The following is a 20737-nucleotide window of genomic DNA, read 5'->3' on the forward strand; positions in this document are numbered from 1 at the left end:
GAATGCTGCTATTGTACCAATATTCAAAAAGAGCAGGCAGAATGAGCTGGGAAACTAAAGCAGAGTTATCGTAATAACAATTTTGGACAAAATAATGGGAAATCTGATTCAAGAATCAATAAAGAATTAAATAATAGAAATATAATTAGTAACAGTCAACATGGTTTTATGGAAAATAGGTTTTGTCAAAGAAACCTGATTTATTCTTGGAGGATGTTACACATTTGGCTGACAAAAGCTAGCTGTGTAGATGTACTTCAACTTTTGTAAGGTGTTTGACTTAGTACAACATGACATTCTGATTAAAAAAATATCATTATACACTGTCAATAAGTCACACATTTAGTGGATTAAGAATGGCTGGCTAATAGCACTAAAAAGAAAGTACTCAAATGGGACTCACCATTGAATGGGGTACTTCGAGTAAGGTTCTCTAGATGTCAGTACTAGGCCTGACACTATTCAACAGTATCAATTATCTAGAAATAAATATAAAATCACTGCTTCTAACATTTGTGTATGACATAAAGTTTTGAGGAATGGTAAATAATGACAGAGCAGTTGTACAGAGCAATCTGGATCTCTTGGTGAACTGGGCCCATCCAAAAAATGTGTTTCAGTAAAGACAAATGCAAAGTCATACATCTAGGAACAAGTCGTGCAGGCCATACCTACAGAATGGAGGACTGTCTCCCAGAAAGCAGTGACTCTGAAAAGAATCTAGGAATCAGAGTCATCAAATTTAAGGCCAGAAGGGACCATCAGATCATCGAGTCTGGCCTCCTCCCTATCACAGGCCATCAATGCCACCCAGCACTCACAAACCAAGCCAACATACGGAATCAGACCAAACTATTACAACCCTCAGGAGACTAAAGTATTGTGTGCCACAGGCAGAGAATCGGAGGTACATGGGTGCAACAATGTCCATGGCCCCTGCAATGGGAGGGAATTGATTTAGGGAGATATACCCAGACGATCCCAGCAAGTGACCCAGGCCCAACACTGCAGAGGAAGGCGAAAGTCTCAACGTCACTGCCAATTTGACCTGGGTGGAAATTCCTCCCAGATCCTGAATATCGTGATCAGTTAGACCCTGAGCAGGTTAGCAAAACCTCCCAGTCAAGCACCTGAGAAAGAGAATTCTCTGTGCCACCTCAGAGCACCGGCCCACCCCATCAAGTGTGTCATTTCCAGCTGTGGCCATCTCTGATGCTTCAGAAGAAGGAGACAAAAATAAAAACAAAAAGCACCATGGCAGAATACACTGGGGAAAATAATTTCCTTCCTGACCCCTATAGGTGACCATCAGAAGCCCTGAAGCATGAGATTTTAGGATCATAAGACATGAACCAGAAGGGCCCCTCAGAACTGCCCTGGCCAGCACTTCACCATCATGGGCAGCACTCTCATACAATCCCAGTCATATTTATCAAGTTCTTAAAAATAATTAGGTTGTTTGCCCCCCAAAATCCTGTTGGGAGGCTGTCCCAGAATCTCACTCTACTGGTGGTAAAAAAAAACAAAAAAACTTTTTAATTTTCAGCCTAAACTTATTCACGGCTAGTTTACACCCATTTGTTCTTGGGCCAACGTTGATCTTTAGCTTAAACAGCTCTTCACTCTCCCTGGTATTTACACCCCAATATATTTATAGAAAGAAATCATATCCCCTTTCAGCCTTTGTTTTGCGATGCTAAATAACTCAAACTCTTTTAGTCACCTCTCGTAAGATGGTCTCCGTTGTGCTGATCATTGTAGTAGCTGTATTCTGCGTCTTCTTGGGATTTTCTGTGAGACCTTTTCCACTGGTTTTATCCAGACAGGTCATCCAGATCTCTGGGATCCAAAAACTCAATTAGACTCCAGCTCATCTCTCAGATATCTTTATTAGGCATGTAACAAATTGATGCCCATGATAGTCAGGTCCAGATATAGGGAGCTTAGGTATAGGGTGATACCACTATCCCAAGTCATATGACCCACTACTCAGTTTATATACATTTTCCGCAGCTATTAACATCTATACTTCTTGAATCTAATTGTCTTGGACATTGTACAGATCATATAAGGACAAATCATTCTGCAGATTGTGTAAGGACCAATTGCTTATGTCCTCACCTTATCTACATTTCAAGTTTATCAATTCAGAGTGTTCCCACTTAGCTCAGTTAGCCCTCATACACCATGTCCAGTACACAGCTTGCCACACCTTTGTTTACAGTTTAACCTTGCACTCAGATCAAGCTATATTCAAGTTTACTCATACCTAGCAAGAGCTATACCTACACATTTGCTCTAGTTTGAATTCATCTGTCTTGAACTTGGTGATTGGAACTATATACAGTATTCCAGATGAGATTTTACCAATGCCTTGTACAATAGCATTAATACATCCCTCTCTCTCCTGGAATTGCCTGCTCTGCTGTATCCTAGGATCACATTTGCCTTTTTTGGAGCTACAGCACATCAGTGGCTCATAGTCATGAGATCATCAGCAAACACACCTAGGTCTCTTTCCTCTTCTATCACATAAAACTGATGAGACCCCCAACTCATGAATCAGGCAGAGTAGGAACCTGAACTTGGGATGCCCATATCCCAGATGAGTGCCCTAACCTCTGGGTTACTGGCTGTTCTGGTATCATTCTCTCATTTTCATGAACAATCTCAAAATGCCTCTGTTGCATCCTGGCACAGAATGGGAAAATATTTCGTAATCACAAGTTTTTCCTGGGGGAGGGAAACCATTTCCTGCCCAGCTCTAGTAGGTGGCAATTTTATCTCTGTATACAGCATTTGTGAGACTGATACTGGAATATTGCTCACAGTTCCAGTGTCCACGTATTTAAAGGATGTTGAAAGATTGGAGAAGGTGGCAAAAAGAGCCACCAAAATGTTTCAAGGGCTGAGCAAAATGCCTTACAGTGAGAAACTGAAAGAGTTCAAATCTGATTTATCAGAAACATGAAGAGGTGGGCTGATTACACTGCATATGTACCTTCATTGGGAGAAAATACTAGGTATTAAAGGGCTCTTTAATCTAGCAGCAACAAGGATAATACCCACTAGTGGTTTTAAATTGGAAATAAGGCACACAAAGATAGTACCCACCTGTATTTAAAATGGAAATAAGGCACACATTTTTAATAGCGAGGGTGATCAGCCATTGGATCAAACTGCCAAGGGAAATGGTAGATTCTCCACCTTTTGATGTCTTAAAATCAAAGCCTTTCTGGAGGGTATGCTTTAGTCAAACACATTATTGGACTCAAAATAGGGGTAATGGATAAATTTATAGGCCTGTGACCTACAGAAAATCAGATTAGATGATTTAATGGTCCCTCTTAGACTTAAACTCCATGAATCTTGTTGGAAATGCACAGAAAGGTGAATAAAGGAAAGAACTGAACATAACACCAATGTTGAAAGTGAGCGTGAGTAAGGATGGTGGAGTCATTAAGAGTGATGGAAAGGAAGAGAGCCCAAACTGGGAATCAAGCTGGTATTCTGAACAATTTTCACCCCATACGTCACTTAGATGTATTAGGATCAGGGGGTTGGGATTTGCCCCATCACTAACAAGAAACGTTAAGAAGAGGCTTGCTTGCAGTTTATTTTGGCATTAGAGATCAGCTTATTTATAAGAAATTAAATGGAATGGAAATCTTTTACTAACTAAATAATAAATACAGCTACACATATTTCCTCTCTTCATTGCAAAATGAGTTTATCAATGGCTTTTGGAAAAGCATAAATAAGTAAGTACAATATTAATAAATGGTGATGTGGCGCGGCCAGAGCAGCAAAGTCGGGGGGGGGGAGGGCATCTGCAGTGTGGCCGGAGCGGCAAAGAAAACAAAACAAAAAACTTGTGGCGCGGCTGGAGCGGCAAAGCAGGAGGGGAAAAAACCAACCAAACAAAAAAACCTGTGGTGCGGCCGGAGCAGCAGGGGGGAGAGACCTGCAGCTCGGCCGGAGCGGCAAAGCAGGGAAAGAAAACAAAACAAAACAAAATACCTGGGGCATGGCCGGAGCGGCAAAGCAGGAGGGGGAAAAAGCAAAACAAAAGAAAAACCTGTGGAGTGGCCGGAGCAGCAAAGCGGGGGGGAGGGACCTGCAGCACGGCCGGAGTGGCAAAGCAGGGAAAGAAAACAAAACAAAACAAAAAACCTGGGCCACGGCTGGAGCGGCAAAGCAGGGGAAAAAAAAAACCAGCGCGGCCGGAGCGGCAAAGCAGGGGGGGAAAAACAACAAAAAAAACCCTGCCAGGCAGTCGGAGCCAGGGTGCAGGGGGACTCCCTGTGCTGCTGACATGCAGCGGAGTGCGCACCCAGTCTAGCGGGGAGGAAGGGGAGGGAGCGGGGGAGAGAGAGAGAGCAGGGGAGCGGCCAGGGCTTCAGCGGGGCGCTTGTCCTGCGTTCCCAACCACTGTGCCGCCTGCCGAGAGGGCTCCGCGCTGCTCCAGTCGGCGGAGAGGGAAGAAAAGGGGCTGCCCTGCCCAGTTTGCAGCAGGGCGCTCCCCTCCGCCGCACTGCCGCCCCCTACAGGGCGGCCGGAGCGGCAAACCAAAAAAAAACAAAAAAAACAGCCATGCTGCCGTAGGATTAGGCGAAATGCCACCCCATAGAATATGCCACCCCAAGCACCAGCTTGCTTAGCTGGTGCCTGGAGCCGGCCCTGCCCCCTCAAGGATTGAACTCACAATTGTGGGTTCAGCAAGCCAATGCACAAACCACTGAGCGATCTTTCCCACCAAATTTACAACCATGTTACAAGGTGCGCACACACACACACACACACACACACACACACACACACACACACACACACACACACACACACACACACACACACACACACACACACACACACACACACACACACACACAAAAAGCTACTATCCTGAAATTAAGCAACTTGACATTTTAGGACAATAAGTTTTGGTCCCATTGTGAGCACATTGGAAGTACGTTGTTTAGAATAATTCAATTTTTTTAAATCTATGCTGACTTCAGCAGAAGAAACAGATTTTAAAGGAAAATTAGCACTTTGAGTGGAAAGGAGATGAGCAGGAGAAGGAAAGACATTATCCAAATCAAAAGAAGAATTAAGAAAATAAGCAGTTAATGATTTGCAATCTGTACAAAATCAGTACGGCTAGTGTCACCTAATGGAAAGACTAATGCAAGAAGAGAAATAGATTAGTAAATAAATGACTTCCAGATTCTTCCTCTTGCTCAAAATTAGGTCTGTGAGATGTATTTTCCCTTCCATGTACATGCATAGCCCCCATTAGTGCTAATGGGAGACAAATGCTCATCAGGAGGAAAATATACTTCTAACTGAATATGAAATTAAGTGTCTGCACCTTTAAGAATGACTGAGAGCAGGCAGCCCGTCTCTCTTGTGCTCTCAATGGCCCCTGCCCCTGGAAGGAAGCCACCTGATTAGAATGCAGTGGAAACAGGAGTCCGACCCCGGGTGGGAAATGAGTAGACTGGGACAAGAGTATGGTGAGACTAGAACTATTTGGGCAAGGAAACTGGGAGCTAGAAGTGCAGAAGATTTGGACTTGGACCTGGTGAGGCAAATGGAGGTGACTGGGAGCTCGATAAGGAACTGAGGAAGGCTGGACAGGGATACTGGGACTAGGAAACAGTGGCAGTTATCTAAATAGTATGTGATCATGTAATTAAAGAATGTATCATAATGCACTTGCACAAGGGGGGTGAATTAATGTTGCAGAAGCAACCTTTATTCTGGGATTTTGTAACTTCTGAGTGCTTGGCTTTGCAACCTTAAAGTTGTTTAAATGCAGTTTTTTTGTATGTAATACCTTTGCATATTAAATATGTTAGTGATAAAATATAGATGAGAATTTTGGAACTTAAGCAATCCAAAATCTGGGGAGTATTTTGGTAAGGCTTATCTCTAGTAAATACTTTATTCACAGTAGCCTAAACATTAGTTCCATTTGGACTGCTTTGCCCTGCCATTGAAGATGACCTTTGACATAGGAAAATCCTCAGCTAGTGCAAAGCTGGTAGCTTCTCTGCATAGGAGGCATGTCAGGGGCAGGGTGGAGTGCACAGTTGTCTGCTAAATCCTGGCCAGCATTGTGGCTGAAACTAGTATAATTTAGAGCAGGCCATATTGGCCTCCAGCTGGTCTATAATCAAAGCAATGGAAAGGTGGTTAAGTACCTTCCTCTCCATCCCCACCACCCAAATGTTCCCCTGAGATGTGACCTATGAAGACTAAGTGCAGTAGAGGATTGAGCCCAAAGTGGGGGAATTATTCATGTCAGAAAAAAATAATCTAGTTCTCTTTTCACTAAAATGTGCGCACTTAATGTTTCACGAATGGGGGAGGGGCTGAATGTTTATTAAAGGAAGATATTTTAGAAGTTCGAGTATTTGAACTTTTGTTTCTCTGAAAGTCAGTAGAGACAACTTTCTAATTCTTTTCCTGAGTTTTTGTTTCTAATTCCTTTATAGACTGGATTTTTGATATAAGGTTGGATGAGTACTGATAGATACTGCAGAACATTTTTATTCTTTGTTAAAATGTTATGGCTGCCGCCTTGGGGATAAACCTCCAGAACTAGATGCATAAGCTGCTACAGTTTGAGTTAAAGAGTCCAGGCTCTGTAGGTGGGGCTCAAAAACCCATATCCTCTGTCGGTCAGTGCAGAAGGGGACTTATAATACACATGCACCAGTGGTTTATATAAACAGAACCAAGTCTTATATCTCAAGTAACTGTGATATTTGTTTTTGATGCTACAAACAATTTGACCAGAAATTCAAATAAGACTGTGTAAGACAGTAACATAATTTCCTTCATCTCCTGGTTTTTTTCTTTTTCTTTTTAGTTGTAGAAAGAACATAGGAGACCAGCATTAGCAAGATGTAGTAAGTCCCAACAGAACTCTCCTCCCTCATGGGACTGCATCAATAATATTCAGAAACATAGTTCAGAGATTACATTCATGTTCTTAAAAGGACCTCAGAATATCAGCATTCAAAAAATTCCTTCAGAAACTCACATGACATATCACAGTATGTTTATTATTTAAAAAACAAGTGGTTCCCAGTAAGGAGAAAGGTAAAACTTAGTAGGGAAAATCATGTTGAAAAGATGTCTTCTATCGTAATCTTAGTAAACAACTATTTATTTTCACTATAAGTAGATTCCATTACTGTGCTGTTATAAAGGACCTGATCCTGTGTTGTACCAGTTAAGTTGTGTGTACACTCTCTCTCTTTTCAGAGACTGTTTACCTGGTTATTTCTGTGAGTGTCCAGTGATGGGTGCTGGATACTAATGAGAGGGACAGTGATGGAGGAGGTTGGTTTTTGTCTGTCATGAATCTGTACAGGAGAGGGTGAGGTCTGCAGAGACCTAGAAGCAAGGGTGATAGATTCTGCCTAAAAGTGGGGGGCCTATAAGTAGGGGGCTCTGCCCCTCCTCTTCCCCCTGAGACTCTGCCCCCCAGCCAAGCTGGAAGCTGGAGCTACGTTGGGGCCCCTAGGCCCCTCCACCTGCCTGTGGGGGATGGGGGGGTTGAGAGTAGGCCACGACCCATGTTCCCACCCCCTAAACGGGCTCCACCTCACGAAGAGAGGGAAGAGCATCTTTGCAAGCAGGCTGGCTAACCTAGTGAGGAGGGCTTTAAACTAGGTTCACCGGGGGAAGGAGACCAAAGCCCCGAGGTAAGTGGGGATGTGGGATACCGGGAGGAAGCACAAGCAGGAGATTACAAGAGGGGAGGACTCCTGTCTCAGACCAAGAAAGCGGGACAATCAGCGGGTTATCTTAAATGCCTATACACTAATGCAAGAAGCCTGGGGAACAAGCAGGGAGAACTAGAAGTCCTGGCACAGTCAGGGAATTATGATGTAATTGGAATAACAGAGACTTGGTGGGATAACTCACATGATTGGAGTACTGTCATGGATGGATATAAACTGTTCAGGAAGGACAGGCAGGGCAGAAAAGGTGGGGGAGTTGCGTTGTACGTAAGAGAGCAGTATGACTGCTCAGAGCTCCAGTATGAAACTGCAGAAAAACCTGAGTGTCTCTGGATTAAATTTAGAAGTATGAACAACAAGGGTAATGTCGTGGTGGGAGTCTGCTACAGACCACCGGACCAGGGGGATGAGGTGGACGAGGCTTTCTTCCAGCAACTAACAGAAGTTGCTAGATCACAGGCCCTGGTTCTCATGGGTGACTTTAATCACCCCGATATCTGCTGGGAGAGCAATACAGCAGTTCACAGACAATCTAGGAAGTTTCTGGAAAGTGTAGGGGACAATTTCCTGGTGCAAGTGCTGGAGGAACCAACTAGGGGAAAAGCTCTTCTTGACCTGCTGCTCACAAACAGGGAAGAAATAGTAGAGGAAGCAATAGTGGATGGGAACCTGGGGGGCAGTGACCATGAGATGGTCGAGTTCAGGATCCTGACACAAGGAAAAAGGGAAAACAGTAGAACAGAGACCCTGGACTTCAGAAAAGCAGACTTTGACTCCCTCAGGGAACTGATGGGCAAGGTCCCTTGGGAGAATAACATGACGGGGAAAGGAGTCGAGGGAAGCTGGCTGTATTTCAAAGAAACCTTATTGAGGTTGCAGGAACAAACCATCTCGATGTGTAGGAAGAGAAGTAAATATGGCAGGCGACCAGCTTGGCTTAACAGTGAAATCCTTGCTCGTCTTAAACACAAAAGAACAGCTTACAAGAAGTGGAAGATTGGACAAATAACCAGGGAGGAGTATAAAAGTATTGTTCAGGCATGCAGGTGTGAAATCAGGAAGGCCAAATCACACTTGGAGTTGCAGCTAGCCGGAGATGTTAGGAGTAACAAGAAGGGTTTCTTTAGGTATGTTAGCAACAGGAAGAAAGTCAAGGAAAGTGTGGGCCCCTTGCTGAATAGGGAGGGAACCTAGTGACAGAGGATGTGGAGAAAGCTAGTGTACTCAATGCTTTTTTTGCCTCTGTCTTCACAGACAAGGTCAGCTCCCAGACAGCTGCACTCTGCAGCACGGTATGGGGAGGAGGTGACCAGCTCTCTGTGGAGAAAGAAGTAGTTTGGGGCTATTTAGGAAAGCTAGACGAGCACAAGTCCATGGGGCCGGATGCGCTGCATCCGAGGGTGCTAAAGGAGTTGGCCGATGAGATTGCAGAGCCATTGGCCATTATCTTTGAAAAATCATGGCGATCGGGGGAGGTCCCGGATGACTGGAAAAAAGCTAATGTAGTGCCCATCTTTAAAAAAGGGAAGAAGGAAGATCCAGGGAACTACAGGCCAGTCAGTCTCACCTCAGTCCCTGGAAAAATCATGGAACAGGTCCTCAAGGAATCAATCCTGAACCACTTAAAGGAGGGGAAAATGATCAGGAACAGTCAGCATGGATTCACCAAGGGCAAGTCATGTCTGACTAACCTAATTGCCTTCTATGACGAGATAACCGGCTCTGTGGATGAGGGGAAAGCAGTGGATGTACTATTTCTGGATTTTAGCAAAGCTTTTGATACAGTCTCCCACAGTATTCTTGCCAGCAAGTTAAAGAAGTCTGGGCTGGATGAATGGACGGTAAGGTGGATAGAAAACTGGCTAGATGGTCAGGCTCAACGGGTAGTGATCAATGGTTCCATGTCTAGATGGCAGCCGGTATCAAGTGGAGTGCCCCAAGGGTTGGTGCTGGGGCCGGTTTTGTTCAATATCTTCATTAACGATCTGGAGGATGGTGTGGACTGCACCCTTAGCAAGTTTGCAGATGACACTAAACTGGGAGGAGTGGTTGATACGCTGGAGGGTAGGGCTAGGATACAGAGGGACCTAGACAAATTAGAGGATTGGGCCAAAAGAAATATGATGAGGTTCAACAAGGACAAGTGCAGAGTCCTGCACTTAGGACGGAAGAATCCCATGCACTGCTACAGACTAGGGACCGAATGGCTGGGTAGCAGTTCTGCAGAAAAGGACCTAGGGGTTACGGTGAGTCAACAGTGTGCCCTTGTTGCCAAGAAGGCTAATGGCATTTTGGGTTGTATAAGTAGGGGCATTTCCAGCAGATCAAGGGATGTGATCATCCCCCTCTACTCAGCACTGGTGAGGCCTCATTTGGAGTACTGTGTCCAGTTTTGGGCCCCACACTACAAGAAGGATGTGGATAAATTGGAGAGAGTCCAGCGGAGGGCAACAAAAATGATTAGGGGGCTGGAGCACATGACTTATGAGGAGAGGCTGAGGGAACTGGGATTGTTTAGTCTGCAGAAGAGAAGAATGAGGGGGGATTTGATAGCTGCTTTCAACTACCTGAAAGGGGGTTCCAAAGAGGATGGATCTAGACTGTTCTCAGTGGTAGAAGATGACAGAACAAGGAGTAATGGTCTCAAGTTGCAGAGGGGGAGGTTTAGGTTGGATATTAGGAAAAACTTTTTCACTAGTAGGGTGGTGAAGAACTGGAATGGGTTACCTAGGGAGGTAGTGGAATCTCCTTCCTTAGAGGTTTTTAAGGTCAGGCTTGACAAAGCCCTGGCTGGGATGATTTAGTTGGGTTTGGTCCTGCTTTGAGCAGGGGGTTGGACTAGATGACCTCCTGAGGTCCCTTCCAACCCTGAGATTCTATGATTCTATGATTCTAAAGCCCCCCGCCCCCAGCAGGTGGATAGTCCATAGCTCCCCACAGCTGCCCGCGCAGCTCTTACTCTGACCCAGGCAGGTGAATATTTTGGAAAGGTGGGTGGCAAAAAGAAGAAAGAAGGGAAACGTAAGTAGTGAGGTAAAACAAAAACTGGATTTGCTATATGACTTTTCAGTGGATTTCAGAAGACCATTGTAGAACTGGAGACATGAGATCACACATACGTGCACGTGGTATGTGCTGTATTAAAAATTAAGAAACTTCTAGAAACTTCAGATGTTTAGACAGTATCTATGATTTAGCAACTTCAGAAATATGGGCAGAAAAATAGTGTTACTTCTTATAGATAAAATGGATAGGTGAAATCTTGCCCCACAAAAGTCAATGGAAGTCTTGGCATACACTCCAAAGGGGCCATGATTTCAATTGATGTTCTGAGCAATAAAAAAAACAAAAAAACAACTAATGGGAATATTGTTGATGTTAAAAAAAGTCAGCAGAGAATAAAGAGAGAGTTAGAGGGTAAGAAAACAAATTTCTATCTTGCCAGTATTTAATTTACAATAATTAGCTTTTATCCAAGAGGAACTGAAGAGAAGACAGGCAGAAATAAAGTTGTAAAGATAGCGGGAAATGAATTTAATGAGGTTTGCAATTGAGTATCATCAGTGGTACAGAAGGTCATATGAAGAAACAATTTCTCCAAGAGGTTAAGTATAAAAAGAAAAGGGTAGGGGACACAGAGCAGAACACTTGGGAACACCGTCTGCTGCAAGAGAAAATATGAGAAATATATTATTCTTTCATGGTACTCTAAAGTATCAGTCATTTACTTTTATGCCACCTTTAAATTGTTCCAGGCCCTTAGAGGACTTTCTGCCCTGCAGGGTGAATTCAAACAACAGTTCCTATCTTTTAAAAAAATCTCCCTTGCTGTAGGGTTGGCATTTTAACATTCCAGGGCTGTGATTAGGAAGAAAACAATGGGATTACAAAATCAGAGAAACCACACAGCATGTACTAAGGAATTAAAGAACAGTATGATCCACAGTGTGAAATTCAGATGATAGTTCAAGAAGGCTGAGGAGAGAAGTAAAACCTTTAGATTTATCCACAAACAGATAATTAATAATGTTGACATAGAAGGACATAAGCAAAAACAAGATTGGGAAGGTGTGTGAATAGAATGCTGGATCAGGGAAGGAAGAATTTGAGGAGAAGCAGCCATGGGCGGCGGGTATCGTAGGCAGGGGAAGGCTCCGCCTCCCCAAAAAGCCTGACGTGGCTCTGCCCATGCTCCACCCCCGAGACCCCCTCCTGCCTGCTGTTCTCTTGTGACCGAGAGGTTGGAGCAGACAGGCTGGGGGCCTCGGTGTGCACATCTCCCCTGGGTTGGGGCCATGACGCACCGCCAAACCTCCTGGCGCTGGTCTTTTTCACTGTGTGAGAATGAAGGACAGTTTTTAAATAGGACTTAATTATTTTACTACTTCTGCTGTTGTTCCAATATGTAGTATTATCTAATTTTGAGGGGTTCAGAGAAGAGGCAAAGAAACATAAGAAAACTTGCAAAAATACTTCAGACAATTTTAAGGCTGTAAATCTCAAAAATTGACTTGCTCGGTTTCCTCTAGATTTTCTGTGAAAATTATCCTGTCACTGGAGAGTTTACCTTAAAATGGTTTCAACATTTGTATTACCTTATAATTGGGGTTTGGAACGATGTGAAAAATCAGCCTTACAATGGAGTCCTCCCTGGTGCCAATATTAATATAGCATGTTTCATCCATAGATATTAAAGCACTTTCCAAAGGAGCCAAGTATCATTCTCCTCATTTTACAGATGGGGAATCTGAAGGAGAGAGAGAGAGAGGAAGTGATGTGCAAAATGTTGCCCACCAGGCCTGGGAACAGAATTCAGGTCTCCTGTGTCCCAGTCCAGGGAAGCTATTGATTAGGCCACATTGCTACTCATATGGCAGAATAGGACGGGACTCACAAGATGGACCTAGGCACCTAACGTGTCCGTTAGATGTCTAAGTCCAAAATGTAGATTCTCAAAGCCCCCATGTTCAACTTCCACTAACCCAATAGGCACCAAAGTTTCCACTGGTAATGTCACCTCAAATTTTTACCAATTAGCATGTGCATAGCTACTTCAGTCCTGACCACAGTGAGCAGCGGTGAAGCCCCCATGGGATTTACAAGCTAGGCATTCCATGCAGGTATTTTTTCTGCAGGGCCTAATCTTATGGACATGATCTAAGTCATCCTCTCAGCACATCTAATGGACTTTGCCTCCCTGCCCCCAATAAAACATAGGTGGTGGTGTCTTCATGCCTTTTACCAGATAATTCAGTAGTTAGGGCATTCCCATGGCACGTGGGAATCTGGATTCAAGTACCTGGTCTGCTCAGGCAGAGGCAGGATTTGAACCTTGGTCTCCTACCACTTCTAGGGTAAGTGCTCTAACCACTGAGCTATAGGATAGAAAGGAAGCAATAGTACCTCCTCATCTGTTTTTCTTAAGCAAGGCCAGCCCTTTTTCAGGTGCCTAACTGCAAGAGGAAGTTCACGGCTGTGAGTCCTGGCTGGGGATGATAGGCACTACCCCCCACTTTGAGGGGGTGGAGTTTAACCCCCCACCCATGGTATTTCCTAGAGCAGGGGTAGACAACCTATGGCACGGGTGCCGAAGGCGGCACGTGAGCTGATTTTTAGTGGCACTCACACTGCCCAGGTCCTGACCACCAGTCCAGGGGGCTCTGATTTTAATTTAATTTTAAATCAAGTTTCTTAAACATTTTAAAATCCTTATTTACTTTACATACAACAATAGTTTAGTTATATATTATAGACATAGAAAGAGACCTTCTAAAAACGTTAAAATGTATTACTGGCACGCGAAACCTTAAATTAGAGTGAATAAATGAAGACTCGGCACACCACTTCCAAAACGTTGCTGACCCCTGTCCTAGAGGCTACTTCAGTGGCTCTTCATTAGGCATGTTGGCTTCTATGGATCCCGCTCTAAAGCACCTAACTTTCCTATATATTGTAAAGGGAATCTGAGTGCCTAAACTCAACATTATGGATTCCATCTGGTGGTAGGACACCTAAGAGTTAGACAGGGCAATGCTCAATCTAAATCTCCCAGGTGAATCCCACCCCTAATGCCTTGCCTACATATTATTTTTATTGGAATTAATTAGGATCTTATCAGTATAGTACAGTGGTTCTCAACCTATTTATCATTGTGGGCCACATATGCAGCCCACAATGTGTTACCTGGGCTGCAGGTTGAGAACCACAGCACACCCCCTTCCACCCACAAACCCCTATGCCCAGTGCCTCCTGCCCAGAGTCCCCTCCACAGAATGGGGCCAGGAGCAGAGCCCTGGACGGGCGGTAGCCAGGAACTTGGACCCTGCTGTATGGCCCGGGAGCCTTTATCACACAAATGCCCTACAGCTGTGTGCTAATTGGGCCACATGAAGCCATAGGTTGAGAACCACTGGTATAATATAAGGGGTCCATGTAGATAAATAAGCAATACATATAATTCTCATAATTCTACCTTCCATCAGTTAAAGCCACTTACTTTGAAATCAGTGAAAACCAAGTGGTGTCCATGCCCAGAGATATTAGTGGGGTGAATCCATAATTCCCTCTGGGAAGACTTACAGAAAGTTATGAGTATTGCGATGTAAAAATGGAAAGACTTAGGCACTTGTTTATTTTGCAAAGGCTCTGACATGAAAAGATAAATTCCTGCTTCAGTATATCATGTTTATTTGTCAGCAACATTCTGTTCAACAGAGTCTCACCTAAGCAACAAACTCTTTTCTTTACTTTTTACAATACAAAACAGCAAAATTAGCATACAGGATGAACAGAGTGTGATGAAAATTTTAATCCAAAGGGCATTAAAGTTGTTTAAAACATACTCAATGACTTAAATGAGCTGTGGATCAGGTCCCAATTAAATATTTAAACTTACATCCCACTTCTCAGCCCCTTTATTATATTTATCATCAATTTTGAACAGGAAATAAAACATCTGCTTATTAAAATTTATTGAAATATGAATCATGCACTCAAAGCAAAGAGGCATTGATTTATTTTTATTAAATATAATTTAAAAGAATAAAGTAATTGGTTCTTATGTAGTCAATTGATTTTTAATTAAATCACTGTATTACAAGTACACAGTGCTTTTCAAAGCAATTTATTTGTTCAGGTAAAGTGTTCTTTTACTGTGAAAGTAGAAAATTAGGAAAACCATTAATATACCAGTGGCATGTGAATCAGTTGCAGTTTGAATTTATTTATTACTTACATTAATCCTTATTTCCTTGTGTTTTTTGTGGAAATGACATCAGGTGGTGAAGTGATAAAGAAGGAACACACTAAAAATTATTCTCAGATTAGACTAATATACAAGAAAAAACTATTGGAAAGGAAAAAAGGAGTAGAGGAGTGGGGGAAAGCACTTTGAAAAGCTAAGTACTGTGAAAATATTTCAGATAGTTCTTCCACTCAAAAGAAATTTAGTTACTAAGGAATGTAAAAGGAAATACTGTCCCTTTAAGGAAAGGCCATAGTTACAGTACTATCCTCCTGTTTCAGCAAAACCAAGGCATTCTGAGGTGGTTCCTAGAGGGACCATACAACTTGTAGTAGCCTACAATGAGTAATGGGAAAGAGCAAATAATAAACTATCTCTGTTCTCATAACAGACATACTCCTAGAGGTTAGAGCTGGTCAAAAAATGGAAAAATAATTTGTGAATTATGCAATTTCTTAGCCATTTTTGACGCACATATTCAAAATATATTAACATTTCAGTAGATATTGTCAAAATGTTTTCCATTTTTTTCAGTTCTCTTTTCCATCCTTCTCTTCTTTTTCTCACACATTTCCTTCCCCTTTTCTCTCGGGAAAATAGGGGTAGAGTAAAGAAAGGAAAAGTGATAAGCCAAAAAAAGAAGAAAAAAAAAACAGCAAAAGTAGCATACACAATTAACAGAGTGTGATGAAAACTTTCATCCAACATGCATTAAAATTGTTCAATGAGCTTTGGATCAGGTCCAGCAAATGTGCACATTAGGGTACAGCAAAGGAAAGAAAAGTGATAAACCAAAACAAAACCAAAAAACAAAATCCTTAATTTTTCAATTTTATCATAAATAAAGAAATGAAAAAAAATCATGAAAGTGTTTGATTTTTAAAAAGGACTTTGTTAAATAAGTAATTTGTTCATAAAGTTTTGACCAGAACTATTCGAGGAACAGATGGTGAAAGTGGGTATCTCCAATGTACACATTGGAGATCTGGGAGGAGAAAATGCTTCTGAAAGAGAGAAAGCATGATGAGCAATTGAACAAACAGTACTGGTGGCATATTCCACGAGTGATAAGCTGTTGAAGGAGCTAGAGCTACAGAACATGTCTTTTAATTTCCCTGAAGAAGCCAAGGTAGCAATAGCTTTCAGAGCGGATTCAGAATGCTGGAAAATGAAACGTTTGAAAGGATAAATAGAGTATGTGAAGAGGATTCCAGAGAGGGTGGAGGACCCTGAGGAAGTGGCCTTGGATAAGGACGCATAAAGGGCTTTGTACTTGGGGCCTGGAAAGGAGGAGCTGAGTGCTCAGTCAAAGCTGGAGTTTCTGACAGAAGGTGAGAGAAAGCTTCTTTCCACTCTTCTGCAGCAAGAGAGGAGCTGAAGGAAGCACCAACTCTCAGGAAAAGAGCCGGCAGCCCTAAGAATCCTACGTAAACAATGTGTTTCAGCCATTGGATTTTTCTTTTGGACTTTCATTACCTAGGAACATATTAAACCACCCAATAAGCAAGGAGAAAAAGTCACCAGCTACAACCACACACATTAATGGACACCTTGCCACCAAGAAAAACAGTCTACCCCATGTTATGTTTTTCAATACTTGTCATTTATTTCTCAATAAGCTAAAAAAAATTCAGCTACAGGATTACATTCACTTGGAGATGCACATCAAAGCTTATACGATAGTGATTTGACTTTTATTTTGCATTTAATTAGCACTGTATAATATAGTCTCAGAATTGTATTAATTGTACAGCTGAGAGAGCTATTCATAGCATACTATTTACTTCAATTTATTCAATTATGTTCTGAATGCAAGTAAACTGTGAACAGATTTCTACACGTTGCTCAATAAGATTGCGTAGAGGGGAATTTTCAAAGGTACTGTGTGCTCTGCAGTGGAACGGGTTGTCCACTTTTTAATGCTTAGAAAATAAGGGGGAATTTTCAAAGCAACTTTTGAGCAACGCTTGTGCTTTGAAGACATTTTTGGTTGTGGGTGACCAGGGAGTATCATTGCTCTACTTGGGCTGAGCACCAGCTAAACTGGATTTTCTAAGTCTCACTGATACTTTATATGGTTTCCAGGTACTATTCCCTGTTTCTAAATGTGATAGCCTCACCCTCTTGTCTTTGTTTCCTCCTGTCACTTCAGCCTTCTCACTGCAGCATTTATTCTCTGGGGGGACAGTACCAGCAGCTGAATGGATTGAAAAGGCCATCAGAAGAGACTATGAAAGGAAGGGAGGCAATTAGTCACTTTGTTCAAGTGATATTAGAACAGGTTCTTACATTCGTTGCTCAAGTGTTTCATAAATAGAACGTTAGACAGAAACACGGAACTCCCTATAGTCTGGCAGGGCAAAGAAGGAGAGTAGGGGCTCAGCTATGTGAAGTGGATAGAACCCGAGGGTCCTGCCAGCCTGTTGGAGAGACAGACTGCTATTCAGGGCAAAAATATAAGAACCTGGGAAAATAAACAAAGCACAAGACTAACCTCCTGAATGTTCCGGAGATCACAGCAGGTATGATGCATCATCTGTAAACACTGTTTGGGGCTATTCAAAAGAGTAGTTCCCAGCAGCGTCACAAGTTTCTGTGATGGTAGGAGTTTGAGAGCTCTATCTCACTCTGAAAGGGACTGACATGTTTTTTAGCTAATGGGGGTAAAAATCCCATCTCACCACAGGGCCATAAGCATCAAAGCCATATACAGGACTTCTGATTTTAGGTTTTAACAAATACACACCAATAAAACACACACAGCCCCATACAAAAAAAAAGAAAAGAAAAAGAAATTGGTGTTTACCCACTAACCACAAGATATGGTTACTTGTATCTAAGGACTTGTCTAGAGAGTGGCATCATAGGCATTTTGGGGGTGTGATTTCTAAAGATTAGCATGTTGTGCATTAATTGATCAATGTAGACTCGGTATGCATTAAGGGTTCCCTAGCACACTTTAATATAGTGTTGTTTGAAACAGTTGTACACAGTAATGGTCCCTAGTGAATTATTAAAATTACTTATTGCAATAGTTGATATTGTAATGTATAAAATATACATTACAGTATATACGAAGAAAGTTCCAGCCTCCCCTCCCGCAAGCCACAATTTTTGGACATCTAGAGAGAACTCAAAAATTTCTACGAATAATCTTGAAAAATGAAATTAATAAACCACCGAACCAGAAGCCCTATCCATAATTAGCAGATGTTGCAGAGCCTGGGCTGTGATCAGAAACCACTCATAGGGCCAACAGTTCTGCTTCATGCCAAGCACATTAATTACAGACTCCAGGCCAATGCTTATGCACCAGATGCAATAACAAATACATGATTTTCACTTTCAAATCCTCTTATACCTGTTTTTTGAAGTACACTTGACAATGGAGTCTCTCTATGGAGCCATAGCTGGTGGGTGGAGGAAAGAGTCCTGACATGATGATGAATGGGCCCTGGGTGGTGTTTGTTCAATCAGAACTCCAATATGTTATTGATGAGATGCAACTTGGGCAGAGGGGTAGTAGTTTATACACCTGTGGGAGATCACGATAAGGGATTCTTTACTTTTTTTATTCAAACAAGTGTTCAGATACTTTTTCCTGGTATGCATGTAGGTTTGGCTAACTGTGTTAGAGGTGGAAGCAGCCATTTCAGAAGATATAAATGCTCAAAACTGAGTATTAGTTCATATATTCAGATTGTTCTAGAAAAATCAGAATATGAATGTAGAGAACTAAAATTAGTAAGTACCATCACAATACCCTATTATAACATTTTTCACTAGAAAATAGACACACTCTCTACACCTACACAATGCTAGCCTCATTCAGACATCAGTCAATCTGTACTTATGCTTATAGCCCTCTTGATGTCAGTAACTTAGAATGTTAAAGAAATGAATCAAATTGAAAAAGCATTTTAAAGTAACACAGAAATGTCAATTTTAAGAAAAATAACTTCAAGCGAATCAGTCAATGTATATAGCTCAGTATGCAACTTGAAAAGATTTTTGATACATATAAAATACTTTTAAAATATCTCCTCTTATCTCAAGAAACCTTTATCAAACAAATTATTTATTTAAACTAGCAAATATATATATATATATATATATAGTAAACGTGTGGGTCCAGGGCTCAACCCTCCCAGGGGAGGAGGGGAGCCACACCGGGCCGTCGTCCTTACGTGGGTTCTGCCCTGGTCCTTTAAGGCTGAACAACAGTCTCAGGGTCAGTTAGGGCTCAGGCCCTTGGGTGCAGGGGCTGAGCAGCAAACAGTACAAAATGGCTCAGGCCCTTTGGTGCAGGGCTGAGCAGCAAACAGTACAAGGTGGCTCAGGCCCTTTGTTTCAGGGGCTGAGCAGGAAACAGTACAAAGTGGCTCAGGCCCTTGGGTGCAGGGGCTGAGCAACAATCCACTTCAGGGAGCTCAGGCCATTTGTGGCAGGGGCTGAGCAACAAACAGTTTAGGAAGGCCCAGGCCCTGGATTAGGGCGGGGCAACAACAATTAGGGCTCAGGCCCGTAGGTGCAGGGGCTGAGCTCTGGGGTGAGGGGGAAAACTGCCACCTTCAAGTGGGGTTGCAGGGGGGACACAGGCCCGCCCACTCCACTGCGTCCCGGCCCGGGGCCCTAGGCAGCGGCTATGACCGCTGACGGTCAGTGGGGATCCTGACCGCAACACACTGACATGGGCATTGTTTGATCAGCAGCCTGACTGGGGTCGGCTGCCCCCGAGCCACTTCCAATTTCCCCCTCAGGGCCTACCTGGTCCATAGCGTCTGCTCCCGGGAAGTCCCACAGCATGGGCTCCTCGCAGCCCGGGCTGGGGGGTAGATCCGGCAGTTCCTCGGGGAAGTCCGGCCAAATCTGCTCCGGGGGTTCCTCGGGGTAACAACATGGGAGCGGGGAAGTCTCTGGCGGCTCCTCCTCGTATGTGGCGCGGGGAAGCTCCGGCGGGTCCTCCCAGTAGCGAGCGAGGGGAAGCTCCGGCCAGTCCAGGGAACTGCTCTGGGCCCCAGCGGCTTCCCAGTCCTGAGCTCTCTCAGGCAGGTCTGCTCCCGGCGGTGGCTGGGCTCCGACTGAGCTCTTATGGCCGGCTTTTATGCTTCCGGGTCGCCGCCTGACCCTCTGAGGGGCGGGCTCACTGCTCTGTAGCCCCGCCCCTTCCGGGGAGGAGGGGAGAAGGGGAGCCTCACCGGGCCGTTACAATATCAAACAAATTATTTATTTAAACTAGCAAATATATATTAAATTATAAATCAATTAATTAATTAATTATTAATAAATACATAAATAAATTAATTATAATTAAAATAATTATAATTAAATAAATAATTTGTTTGATATTTATATATATATATAAAACCCAAAATGCTTGATTGAAAAGGTGATTAAAAAACAATTAGAGAAGAGTATATAGTCACTACAGTACCAGTAAAACTGTTGAGGTTAAGAAACAGCTGCAATTATTACCTTAAAACACAGGATTTTCTAGCCAGAGAAAGTGCTAGAAAGATCAACCAGCATTTTAATCTCTTAGCAGCTGAAGGGTCATCTTGGATGGGTATCAAGCGACTGAAAACAAGTAGCTCCTTCATTTATTGACAGAAGAAAAATAGAAATCTCTGACCTTGTAAATCCATTTTAGAGTAGCAATCTGGGCTTCCATACTAGTTTTGAAGACTAAATATGACATCTTAAAACTCAGAGTATGTTTCCAATTTGCAGGAGCATG

At 42.9% G+C, this 20737-nt stretch overlaps 1 long non-coding RNA gene across 1 annotated transcript; it reads right to left on the bottom strand.

Moving 5' to 3' along the window:
* Positions 1-401: 401 nt before the first annotated feature.
* On the bottom strand, positions 402-19817 carry LOC123365437. The gene is made up of 5 exons (XR_006577585.1): positions 19768-19817; positions 18362-18535; positions 17121-17228; positions 1724-1839; positions 402-479 (listed from the first exon to the last, which is right to left on the bottom strand). It is a non-coding gene; the product is annotated as an uncharacterized LOC123365437 (long non-coding RNA).
* Between the last annotated feature and the right edge of the window lie 920 nt (positions 19818-20737).

This window comes from Mauremys mutica, chromosome 2 (genome assembly GCF_020497125.1).
Source record: "Mauremys mutica isolate MM-2020 ecotype Southern chromosome 2, ASM2049712v1, whole genome shotgun sequence".
NCBI lineage: Eukaryota > Metazoa > Chordata > Testudines > Geoemydidae > Mauremys > Mauremys mutica.